Source organism: Marmota monax, unplaced genomic scaffold, assembly GCF_021218885.2.
Source record: "Marmota monax isolate L192 unplaced genomic scaffold, Marmota_monax_Labrador192_F-V1.1 WCK01_AAM20220418_F8-fsc00317, whole genome shotgun sequence".
NCBI lineage: Eukaryota > Metazoa > Chordata > Mammalia > Rodentia > Sciuridae > Marmota > Marmota monax.
The window spans coordinates 145,864-159,598 of NW_026693234.1; positions in this window are offsets into that span (position 1 = coordinate 145,864).

Consider the following 13,735-nt stretch of genomic DNA (forward strand, 5'->3'; position numbering starts at 1 on the left):
TGGAACCCGGGTCCCTCATTCTACATGAGTGAGTAAGGTGTGTTCATTCATTAGTGTACCCATTCACAAACATGTGCCCTTTGCGGACTTTGGGGCCAGATCCTGTGCTGAATCCCCACCCACTAGGAGCCCCACAGTAAAAATTAGGATCTAGGAAGTAGAGGAAGCTGGGAGTGAGCCACTGAGCACCTTAGTGGATACCACCTGGGGGCTGGTGCCCTTCTGCACAGTCTTCAAGATCCTCAGGAGGGCTCTGGGAAGTACAGACCACCAACACCACCATCGTCATCACCATCATCCCATTTGCAGTCCAGGACACTGAGCATCAGTGATACCATGAAACTTGCTGAAGGTCATGTGGTTTTTAGGTGGCTAAACCAGGATTCAAGCCTAGGTTCATCTTACACCAAAGTCTGTCTTCTTAAAAACCATGCTGCTTCCTTCCCAGATTCTGTGTGGTTGGAAGTCCCAGAAGGCTTCCTAAGGGAGGGGAACTCAGCTCCATATAGAAGATGGAATCCACCATGTGAAGAAACAGGATTGCAAATCTGCAAGAGTGCATGGGAAACTGGACAAAGGGGCAGAGCAGTATTTAAGTCCAGAGAAGCAAGAAGGACTCAGGCATGGGGAACCTGCTCATGCTCTGAAAATGAACTTGGCACGAGGGGCCAAGAAGGACTTGTTTCAAAGGAGGGAGCTGATCCAGCTGACATTTGAGGAAGCTCACTTTGGCTGCAACGTGGGTTGGACTGAGGCAAAGCTGGAGGCAGAGAATCCGTGGGTGCTCTTAGAGTCGTGGGCAATTCATCACAAAGCAGAGGCAATGGGGAGACAAGGTGTTTTTTTTATTAGTGCATTATAGTTACACATAACAGTTAGGCTCATTTTGCCCAAATCATACATATAGTGTCCCCACCTCTTTCCTTCCCCATAAGGTACTTTTTTTCAAATTCTAATAAAGACAGGTTGTTTCTTGGGGGAAACATCCTGAAAGAAGTGGGCCTCAGTTTACTGAAGTTCACAGCCTCATTATCAATCATTCTCCCATAATTGCTGTCTTCAGGTGCTTTGCAGGAGCAGGCATCGGGGCCCACCGGGATTTGGGAATCCGTTTTGAGATTGGGAAGGAAGAACAAGGAGCACAGAGGCATTGCATGTAGGCAAATGTCCTGTGCTGTGGGCATTTCCTCTTAGTAAACTGGATTTCATAAAAACTTCTGTACATCCATCAGAAATATAATAAAACCAAATAAAGATTGAAATCCCTAGGACCTGAATCCCAGGGTCTCACGGCTACACCTCCTATTTGCTATCGTTTCCCCCAACATGCAGGACGGCAGTTAATGGAAACCCTTTTTCCTCCATATTTAGTTCATCTCGCATAAATGTCCTTAAGACTCTGGCAGCAAGTACCACTTGTCTGCTAGCAAGTACCAGCTGATGACAAAGGGAGGCGACGCCGGCAAATAGATATTAAGGGGGGTGGTACATAGGAAACGGTTGATCTGCTCAGCGTGGCAGCCTGTTGCTGGGTTTCGGCTGGGGAGGGAAGTTGTTCATGGGGGCACGTTTCCTCTGGGCTGTGACAGGAGAGCCCACATAGAACACAGTCATATTTTCTGTGGGTAAAATTGTTGCTGGTTCTTAGGACAAAATGGAATCTATCAACTGTTGTGGGCACTTTGCATTTAAGCCCCAGGCAGTCAGAGCTGCCCTTGCCAGACAATTTTGAGTTACTTGCTCAGGTCATTTGATCACAGTGTTTCCTGGTACCTGGGGCCTGCAGTCAGGGTCACGCTCTACTGGGGGTCTGGAGGATTGCAGGAAAGACTCCTCAAGGGGAGTTAAGGGGTTTGTTCCTGGTTTCATGACTCCCAGGTAACCTTGGGCCTCATTTGATTTGTCTCTAAAAGGTAGAGATTTTAAAAAGGGTATGTGGATGGGGAATTGAAAAAGTTTCAAAGGACTTTTCCGGTTTGAAAAATTGAAGGTGTCAGGAGGGGCTGCTTCCCATGGGAAGGAAGCAGCAACCCATGATGGTCCCTAGTTCCTAGGAAGAAAGCTCTTGCAGGAGCAGCTCTTGCACAAAGGGAGGACCCTCCTCAGAGGAGGAGAGCTCCCTCCTGCATGCTCCTGATGTCCCCCAAAAGGACAGGGTTGAGTGCCCGACAGCGATCTGATAACCTGGCTGGGAGGAGAAGCAGAGGGGGCGTTGGCTTTACTGATTGGCAGGGGTGGGGCGTGGTCTTTCAAGGTGAAAGGGAAGGAAGCCCTCTTGTTGCAGTCAGGGCTTGGTTTCCAAAGCAAGCAAAGGACAACGACAAAAGCCAAAAGGTATTTTTCACGAATACTTGTTCTTGCTTATTCTAGAAAGTGCAGGTTGAGGATGTGAGGGGCTGAATCAAGATGTCGATCTCAGTGCTGTGGATATTTCTTTGTGGTGGAGGCTGCCCTAGGCCTCCCAGGGTGTACGGCTCATCCCTGGCCTCTACTTAATAGATGTCAGGGGCACCACCAGTTGTGACAACCACAAATGCATCTTGCCGTTGCCATAGGTGCCCTGCCAAGCAAAATCACCTGGAATTGATAGCCACTGCTCTCAGTCTTTTAGGCATCTCAGGTTTGTTTATCTCCCCAAGGGTGTGATCTCTGCAGTGCTCAGTTGGTGAAGTCATTAAGAAGAATGCCTCAGATGGAGGATCCTATTGCTATGACAAGGCAGAAGTGTCTGCCATCCCAGGGGTTGGAAAATAGGCTAAACAAGTGGTCCGATGAGAGGGGACAACTTGGCCCTCAGTGGTCCTTGTGTTGGCATGCACATGAGCATGGGACATGCACCCCAAGTCTGCACTCAGTGACTATGGCCTGTGCTGCTTCACTTAGACCAAACCATCCTGGCTTCTCTGCTGAGTGTCAAGCAAAGATGCAGATAAGGGGAGTTAAGGGGGTTTGTCCTGGTTTCGTGACTCTGCACACACAGAGAGGGGCCCAGCCTCTATCCACCACCAAGTAAGGGGGTTCTTTAATAAGGAATCAGGGACAGCTCATCTTCTTTCCAGTAGACAACATGGCCCTTTGCCCAAACAGTTGAGTCCTCAGATATTTTAGGTAAATAAATCAGTGGCAATGAGTGGCACTGGTTTCCTTTGGGTCACTGGTCACTGTGGATTGTGGTCACAGGGAGGCTGAGATGTAGAAGAAGGGTATCTGCAGGGATGACAAGGGACAGATGCACATTAGCTTAAATGTCCCCCATTGGCCTCTGGATAGCCCATGCCCCTTCCCAGTAGGGACCATTTAATTCAGGTCCTGTTTCTGGGGGAGAGGATGACAGGAGGGGGCTGGGGTCTGTGCGCACGAGCTACATGTCGGCATTGTGCTGGGTTTTACGTGAATCACCTGTGTCCACATGCAAGTCCAATGCACAGTTCATAATTTCGATTTCACAGTCTAGAAATCAAAATTTAGAAGAGTCAGGATTGCCCAGAATGACGGGCGGGGGGGGTGTCAGCATTTGAACTGAAGCCTGTCTGATTGCAAAGCCATGCTCCTTGCTGCCTCATGACAAGGACCATTGCTCCACAAAGGAGAAACAACTTCTTCAATGTCACACAGCTTTCAGTGGGCACCTGAAGGGAACTTACACTAAGAGGCAAACTGTCCCCACCACTGGCTAAGGTGCGGTTGTCAGCGTTTCAGGGGACGGGGGCGGGGGGGCAGGATGATCTAATGAGTGGGCCATGGGATCCTGTTTTACTCCAGAATATGGTAGCAACATGAGCACCCGCCACCCCATTGCCATCCTTGGTAGAGGAGTTAAACCTCAAGCCTTCCCACCACCATCATGGACACTTTTATGAAAAGCCGAGAGCCTTTCCTCACAGAAAAATACTTTCTTACCTACACGAGTGAATTCTCTGCCATTTCAGGGCAGCTCTGCTGCCCAAGCTTAAAACACCCTTGCCACCCACACGGGGAGTTGACCTTAGTTTCCAGGTTCATGGAGCAAGGATTTGATTACACCTCGGGGCAGGAGTGTGACTTTGTTGGATACCTGAGGAGGAGGACACATTTTGTGGGGCCGGTGGGGAATGGGATGGTGGTAGAGACCTCTGTGAAGAGAGCCCCAGCCAGGGGGCGGGAATTCTTGGGAGAGAGGGCAAGGGACTGACAGGAGTGAACACCAATCGCTGCCAGGCACTGTGTGGCAGTGTGAGAGACAGACAGACAGACAGACACACACCACACACACACACACACACACACACACATTTCTTCGTTTTGGTTTTCTTGGGAGGTAAAAGGGCCAACTGGGCTCACAACAAAACTGTGTTTAAGGAATCTTCATCATCAACTGTCAAGTGGGGGTGTGGCCTGTGTAGTTTCCAGGCGATCATCCCTGAGGGTCCCTAGGGAGTTGTGGCAGTCAGGAGGGCCCAGCAACGACAATCCTGAGCTGGATTTCTTCTGAGCCAAGCCGAAGGTCCAAATGGACTTAAGAGCAGCAGAAGGGTGATGGTGAGAGGGAGGAAGGACTCCTGTCTCATCTCTTCAGGGCAGGACTCAACCCGAGGGTCCTGCACTGAGCTGGGGCCAGAGTGGATGGGCACCCAACACTTGTTGAGTGCGGTAGGTGAGCGACATCCCAGGAAGATAGCCAGACTGGGAGCCAAGAGACCTCAATTTTGATCCTGACTTCTCTGCCAGGTAGATGCAAGACCTGGATGTCTTAAGTTCTCTGGGCCTCAGTTCTTCATCTCCAATCACCTAAACAGGAATCCATTTTATGATGGCATGAATTTACCTCTAAGAAAGCTGAGGAATTTGCACACTAATATTTGATAGTCTGTGTTGAGAGCCATTCTGACTAGCAGGGAATGAACTCAACAGAGTTCTATTTTGGGGCAAACCGTCTCCTGATTGTGGATTCTTATCTGCCCCAGGAAATGTCAGTGTTTGGGAAATGGGGTGTGGAGGAGGAACGTCTCTTTGGCGGGTAATGAACTAGCACCTATTCCAGCTAGTTCGGGAGGTGGAACCGTGAGCCCGTGTGCTTCTGCACCATCGACACATGCTTAGTGGGTGGCATGTCTACTTAAGAGAATAAGCTATGCAGACATGGTATGTGTGTGTGCTGGCCATGTGGGCAGACCCTCTAGGTACACATGAGTGGCATTTGCTGCGTGTGCATATGTGATTTTTGTGTGGCTAGGAATGTGTACATCGGAGTGTGTGCGCATGCACACAAGGACACCGGGCATTGATTCATTTGTGCAGTGAACAAACATTTGGTACATGTGTATCTACAAGATTAATGTGCTTGCTTGGGGCATGTGTACATTTGCACGTCTCCATTTTGGCGAGGATAGAATCTGAATCATGCCCCAGGATTCCCTCTAAAAAGGGAACTTGGAGTAGGGGAAGTGGCTCCCCTATAGGAACAGAAGCTGCAGAGTGACGTGCCAACCTGCGGACTCTCAGGAGCGTCTCCCATGGATGGCCTTAATGATGTGCATGCACCATTCAGTCAGCTGGAGCTGAGGTCTGGGAACCTCTGTCACATAAATGGCCCTCTCCAATTTGTCATCTGCTTGAGTTGAGCCTTCTGTCGGGGGTGATCCCTCCCTGTGGATGGCCTGTGTTAGCGTGTGGTTATTATCTTCAGAAAGACCTGTACTGTCCCCAGGGCCAAGTGAGGCTGCTGCTTCCCCAGTTCCCTCTGGCTGCTGGGCCTACACAGAAGCAGGGGGAGACCTCTGACCCAGACTCCTGCGAGGGAGACAGTGGAGTTAAGCAATGACACAGGTAACTGGTGCTTTTAATCTGCCATGGTGGGGAAGGATGGGGGATGCAGAGAGCAGAAAGTCTTGGCCATGTAAAGGTGACCGACTGGGCAGGTTACGTTGCTGGTGGAAGGTGGATCGGATGCATGAGGAGGAGGGGTTGGGAAGCTGTGAGCTACTCCTGTGAAACTGAGCATAGCTGGGTCTTTGTGCAACAGGAAAAGAGCCAATAGTTACCCAACCCAGGCTAGAGACCATGGTCTACCATCATCTGGCAGTGAAGCTCTTTAGGGTTCCTCTCTGGAAACTTCCACACATGGCAAGTTGGCCATGATCGGAGGTGGAGCCTCTCACTGGGGATAGTGGTCTTTGGGTCCCACAAGGTCAGGAATGATTCTTGGCACTGCTGCTAAATAGCTGTGCAAAATCAGAGGAGTGAATCGCCTTCCCTGGGCCAAGTGTAAATTTAGGGTTCATGATATTATAGACCCTACCTAGTTGTTTTGAGGATTCAGTGAAATCGTTCTGCAAAGTGGTGGAAACTTTGTGGCTACAATGATGATTCTTTGGTGCAGAACCTGCGTGCACTGTTCATGGTAGATGGATACAGTGGAATCCCATGCACATCCCTTCAGGGACTTGGCTGGACTGAGACAGTGATGAAGACGATGATGAAGATGAAGTTGGTGGGTGGGGGAGGGCTGCGGAGGATTCTATGTGTGTCCCGATGCGTTGTCAGGACATGTCTACTTTTCTGCCACCTTGCCAAAGGAAAGAGATTAAAGGTCAGGTGGAAGCCTGGGGACCCCAGTGTCCTAGACATGGCTCCAGAATGGCCCACTCCACCAACTCCTCCAAGGACAGGTGGAGCCCTGGTGGGGCTCAGGTCACCACTGTCAATTCATTCAGTAGGATCTGGTCCAAAGGTTGCTGATACTGGTGATATGTCAGATCTGGGCTGGGCTCTGGATATTCAGACACAGAAACATGGTAAGGTCTTTGCTCCTGAGAAACTCAGTGTGTAAAAGGAGGGAGAGTGAAGTGGAGAAAGGAGAGAGAAAGAGAGAGAGAGAGAGAGAGAGAGAGAGAGAGAGAGAGAAAGAAACAATAAACTATGTGCATGACATTAGGATACCATAATAGAAACGTGAGACTCAGTTGACACAGAGGTCAGGAACAGGGACTCTGAAGTCAGACTGGCCTACCACTTAGCAGCTGTGGCACTGAGGAAGTCAATTAACCTCTCTGTCTCTCGGTTTTGTCATCTGTAAAGTACGAGAAAGCATCAGTACCAATTCCCTGAGGTAATTGTGTAAATTCAAGGAAATAAGGGGTGAATTGCTTAGAACAATGCCTGGCATATGAAGAGCTCCTGCGAGTGCTCGCTGTCACGGTGGCAGTGCTGCTAATAGTACCAGTAGTAGCCACTCTCGTAGCATGGCAGCCGTGGCAATGGTAGCAGGAGCGGTAGTAGTGGTCACAGCAGCAGGAGGACCATGTCATGAGGCAGCGGGCACTCAGAGGATGCAGGGGTCATTTCTGCATGGAAGGTTGGGATCATCCAGAGAGAGAGAGGGGGGTGCTGAGCTGTGATGGGGGATTAGTGAACTGGACAAAGAGGCAGGAGAATTTCTGGCTAAGGTCACATCACTGCAAAAGGGCCTATGAAAGACCATGACAGGTTGTCCAGGGACCTGTAGTGGTTATTATGCTTAAAGACAGAGGATGTGTGGGGCTGGGGAAGGTGGACACCAACATCTTGGAGAGCTGCAGGGGACTTGCTAAGGGGTCAGTGTGTAGATGAGAATTCCCAATCATGGAGGCCCCCGCAAGTAGTTAGGGTTTAGCATCCCAGGGGATTCCCCACTCTAAGGAGGGCCAGTCTGAGCTGGCTTCTTGGAACCAGGAACCAAGCATGCTGGGCAATCAGTGGGTGAGTGTGCTGTTCTCTGCTGTCCCTCAGCTGTGGCACTTGAGAGCCTCCCCCAAGCCCCACTCCTGCTCCCAGCTGCAGCCACACCAGCTCAAGCTTCCCAGTGCCCCGCACCTTCTCCAATGCCCTGAGGCATACCCCTGAACTTCCAGCTTCCTGGTGAACTTGGCGCCTCTTTAACCCATTCTCTAACCCTGGATGCCAGGCTTTCCTAATGGCATAATTAGAGGCTGCAGTTTCGGAAACATCTCTCCAAGTCACAGAGGATCATTTCTGAGGGTGAGGGTGGGGGTGGGGGAGACTAAGAAAGAGAAGGCTAGGAAAGGGGCAAGATGAGAGATGGTGTGTGTGGGGGGTGTCCAATGACAGAGCGGAGAGCATCCTGTCCTTTATATTTTTGTTTCATGCACTGTGCCTCCAATTCAGCCAGTGGCCTCTGCGTGCATGAATTCCTTCCTGTCCAGCATGAAGGGAGGGGAAGAAGGAAAGAGAGCAAGCAGAGCAGATGCAGAGGGCTCTGGGGCCACTTTAAGACTCACGTGGACCTTCAATATAATTAAGCCCAACCTTCAATGTACAGTTGCCAACACTGAAGCTGAGAAGAGCACGAAATGACCAAGGCACTGTGGTACCATTTTAGAAGCAAGGAAATGCGCCCCGAGACCCGCATTAGGTCAGATAGTGGATCCCGGGCAGAGCTGGGACTCAAACTGACAACTCCCCGTCCTCTGTGACAGCCAACACAGCTCCTTCACACCTGGCCTTCTGCAGATGTGAACACTGCCCTACATGGAGGGCAAGTGGGGAGCTCCATAGTAAATGAGCTTTATAGTAAATCAGGGGTGGATCTGCAAAGATCTGGGGTTCTGACTTCCCCCAGTGCCTGAAACCAAGCCCTGTACTTAGCCAGTTTTTGTTCATGGTCAGCATCAATAGCAAACATCTGTCCAGTTTCTCAGGCTTGCAGCCTGGGAGCAGGATCAGATGATTGAGATGTCACAGGTCTCAGAGGTAGTGCCTAGCAAATCCTCCAGGGGCGGGGGGGACACTGAGCTCTCATCCTCCATGGAACTCCCACAGGCAGGTGCCGTGGACACTCCTCAGGCTCTCCCTAGGACCATCCTCGAGTCTGGAAGGGCCCCTAGTCCCACCCCATCTTTTTTCTGCCTCATCCTTGGGTCACCCATGCAGAGGAATTGGGGCCACAGGCTCTGCAATCACCCTATGCAGGAGGTAGAACAAACCTTTTCTCACCAACCAGGGAGCCACAGCTGGGAAGCAGAGTCACCCCTGGGATGCCGCCACCTGGGACGCCAATGGCATCTCTCTTCACTCCTCTGCATGGCTGCCCTGCAGAGTCCTGACGGCTGCTTACAGAGAAATGGCTAATGAGAAGCTCCGTGCTGTCAGCCCAGGGGCAATTCCCTCCGTGCTCTCTGCTACAGATAGGAATTTTGTTTAGTTCAAAGACCTCATTAACGCTGAGGTTGGTGGGAGCAGCTTCACAGCTGATTTATCTTCAGGAATCAAAGACAGCCCCAGCACCCCCTGAGCAGCTGGGCCAGTCGCTCACAGGGTATCTCTGCAGTGCTCACCTCCCAGGTACATGAGGAGCCCTGCAGCCAGGGAGAGGTGTGCAGAGGAGGGCTCAGGGGTCTTTCCCCGGGGACTGGAGCATGGGAGAACCAAGCTCAGCACCTGAGATCTTGGGGTGCCCTCTGGAAACCTCCAGGGGCAGCACACATTTGTATTCTATAGACGGGTTGCTAAAGGCGGCAACCATTGAATCATGCTAGGCACTGGGGGGAGATATGCACTATGGGTGTAGGAGACCTGGTTCTGTCACTAATCAGTCAGTATATGTGACCTACACAGCCAAGTGAGTGGATGGACTCAGAAATTCCTCGGGAACCCTTCCAGCTCTGACACTGACATGGCCCAGACTGACTGGGATCTGAAACTGTCACAGGGAGAACACACCATATTCATTCATGCAATGGGGTATCCCCTGAATACTTACTAGGGGTCATTCATTGTGCAGGTGCTAGGGCTGCAAGGATCACCATGTCCACATCCACAAATACCCCTAATAATGTTAAGCAGCAACATAAGAAGCAAAGTGGTTTGTATGTGTTAGTCAGCTTCTATTTGCTCTGTCCAAAATATCTGACAAGAGTCACCTAGAGGAAGAAAAGTTTATTTGGGCTCAGAGTTTCAGGGGTTCCGTCCATTGCTGAACTCCTTTCCTCTGGGCCTGAGGTGACACAGAACATCATGGTGGAAGGACATGGTGGAGGAAAGCTGCTCAACTCATGACAGCCAGAAAGCAGAGAGGGGCAGACACCAGGGACAGATATATACCCCAAAGGCAAGACCCCAGTGAACTATGTCTTCTAGCCATGCCCCGCCTGTCTACAGTTACCACCCAGTAATCCATTTAAATGATTAACCCATCAGATGGATGAATACACTGAACAGATGACAGTTCTCGTAGTCATTTCACTTTCTACACTAACACGGGAGTTTTGGAGGATACATCCAAATCATAACAGTGTGAAATAGTAGAGTCATGCTTTTTTTCTTCTCAACACAATAAAAAAAATAATAACAGAGATTGTTGGGTACAGTGGGGCAGATCTGTAATCCCAGCAACTTGGAAGGCAGAGGAGGAGCATCACAAGTTTGAGGTCAGCCTCAGAAACTTAGCAAGACCCTGTGTCAAAATAAAAAATAAAAAGGGCTGGAGATGTGGCTCAGTGGTACTCCTGGGTTTGGTCCTCAGTAGCAAAAGAAAAAGAAGAAGTTTTGCCCTATCCTCCTCTCCCCTGCCCTCTCCTCCTGCAGGCCATGTAGCCAACCTAGAAATGGGAATGAAGTGTTGGAATGGTTAAGTATCTCAGCGGAGCAATCACTATCTGGTCATTTCTTTCCCAAGGTCCACTTTCCCATGCTTCATGGAACATGGAGGCTGCTTGCTTCTAAGAAGCCAGACCATGGGTTGCCAAATTCAAGTAAAAGGGACACACAGGGAGCATCAGGATCATGTGGCACAGCAGCAGAGCCTTCTAGGTCCTCTTGCTATGCTTAGGTTTTTATTAAGTTTGTTTCCACAGCATGAATTCATTCTGACATGGACTTTTTGTTGCCACTTTAAAATTCCAAGTTAAACTGTCCATCAGTCACGTGGACAGAGATGTGCCTGATGAGGCGGCCACAGTTGACCATTCATTCAACAAAAAAATGGTTGTGTTGCAGCATTCCCTGCGCTGTGTTGACACTGGAACTGTGATGGTGAGCAATTGATGTGCAGTTCAGTTCCTGTCCTTAGGCATTAATGGCCTGGTTCCTTGAGGAAGTTATATGTGCCCAGGCTCATATAACTTCTAGGAGTGAGTAAATATGTACCCAGAGTCTGAAAAGTATAAATTCTTTTGTGCCGTAATAATTCTTCCTTGTCAAGAAAATCACCTGAGCTATCACAAACAAGGGAAAAGCCCTGTTAAGTACAAAGATATGTATTTTTAATATTAATCTAAGAGCAGAAAATTGGAAATGATCTTAATGCCCAATAATAAGGGAATTATATTTGCTGTATGAAATACAAAATAATTATTCAAAAAGCCAGCATAAAGAGTTTTCAATATGTGGAAAATGTTTAGGGTCCGATATTTAATAAAAAATACAAAGTTTAAAATTGTTTATGAAGCAATATCGTGGCCATGGAATCGTGTTTGTTTGTTTTTTCACATTTAAATGGCACCTTCTAGCTTTCAAAGCAGCTTCATAAGCATAACTTAATTTTGGAATTCACAGCAACCTTGTAATAGAAGCAGGTCAGCAATTATCATTCCCATTTTAAACGTGAGGAGACTGAGGCTTGCTGAAGTTTATGTATTTAATAACAAAGAATTTCACTTGATTATAAGTACAGAGAGCATAAAAGAATCATTACCCATGCTTTATGTCATGCATTAAGTTTTTTTTTCTTTTTTTTTTTTATATCTGATGCCAGCTCAAGCACTTTGAGCAGCCTGCCTCTTTCCCCATCCTTTCCATCTGCAGAGAGAAAGGGGAAAGGGCTACCACTGATTGAATTAAAGTAATAATTTTCCACAATTGTCTTGCTTTGCTTTCTACTACTGCTTAACTATGTAGCAAAGTTCTCCAGGCTTTCATCTAAGTACTTCTGTGGCCAGAAATGGTTTCCTGCTTCAATATATGAACTATCCCTACACAGTACTCTCAAGACAATCCCCTCTTACTCAGGCTCAAGCAGGGGCAGATGGGAGACAGCAGCAAAAGCAAAGTGGCATTAACTCCCCGCACAGCCCAGCCCCTCCTCCCCTCTCTGGTCTCTCCAGCATTTGCTGGCCCCTAACCTGTGCAATTGAGCTGCACCATGCTGCCCCTGAGTCCCTGGATGTAGTGCTTGTGTCTTACTTCTGCACCATGGCTCCAGCTCTCCCTTCTCCCAGCTCCTGTTCCTGTAGTCTGTGCTCCTAATAGGACTTGCCTTTTAAGGTCCAGCTACCATAGCCTCCTCTGCGGTAGTCACAGCGTCAGCTGCACCATGCTCTGGGTTCTCCAAGGCTTTGCGATGCTTTGCATGTAGTGCAATGTATTCTGGCTTAGTTTTGTAGGTCAGTCTTTCCCACTCCCAGACCATGAACCCTTAGGACCAGAGAATGCACAATTCCACTGAAGCCTCATGAGAACATTTCAGATAAAGGTCCATTTAATCACAGTCTTCATAGACAGAAAAAAAAAAAAAAAGAAAAAAAAAACATGTGCCAATAAGTCAATAAGTGTTCAGGATAAAAGAACTAATAATAACACGTATTGGAACTGACATCTACTTAGGTGCCTCCAGCTCTTTCAGTAATACCCAACCAGACCTTCCGTAGCTGGATGATTTGAATGAGTTGGTGAAGCAATCAGAGATATTCTCTTCCCCACGCACCCTTGCACAGTCTCTCTCCAGTGACAAAGGTGTCATAGCTCAGAGAAGAGTTATGGGCTTTCCTGGTTTGCAGTTCACTGTACAATAGGTGATTGGGACCCTCTAGATAGAGGGGGTGGATGACAAGCTCCTTGTGTGATGGCAGCAGTTAGCCAAGCAGCATGATGACTGAGCAGCTTGAGAGCCCAGGAGGGGACAGTACCTTGGACAAGTCACATGATGGACCCATCATACCAGCTTTCTCCTTCCTGATTAGCCCATCCTTCCTGCAACTTTCCCTGTGAGCAAAGAGTTCCAGAGTGTCTTCTTTAGTGCAGGAAAGGTCTCTGAGTAGTCCGGGATTGGTTCCCTGACCTCACAGACGCAGTTTATAGCTGAGTCAAGCAGATTATTTGTCCTGATTTCTGTTTAACACAGAAAGAGGGAGAAGAAAGATCAAACAGACCTGCAGGAATAATCAGCCTGGCCATTTTGGACCAGATGACAGAGAAGCCATGACTGAGAGAAGACCAAGTGCTCCTGAGAAGATGGAATGAGCAGCTCAGCTCCCCATGGGAACCCTAGTATGAAGCCTGTTCTTGAATTCCAGATGTTTCTAGCCCTGGAATGTTTTATTCTACTAGGTTTATCCTCCTTCCAATAAAAAAAAAAAAAGCCTGACTTAATCCCTGGGGAACACTGGATGGGAAAACTATGGCTGAGAACCACATGGCCCAGGTAGCCAGATAACTGATTGCAGATTCTAGAAGAGTCCAGCAAGACTAGTCCCCCACCTCAGGGGAGCCGGAACTCAGTGTCCACTCCTGGAGCCAGGAATGGTCTAGTCTTTCATGACTGCAAGAATTGAAAAAGAGCTGTCAAGGTGATCTAGCTTCATCAAAGGACTTAAAGTTTATTTCTTGATGATCAAGGTAATCAGGTGATTATCAAGTCACTTTTCAGTTTAAATTATCCCATAATCAGCAACTTCTTTTTTCAGTCCTCGTTTAATCCTTCTGGTATTGTCTAAGGGGAGAGTCTCAGAGACTTGTATGTCACCACTGAGTCTCTACATGTTAG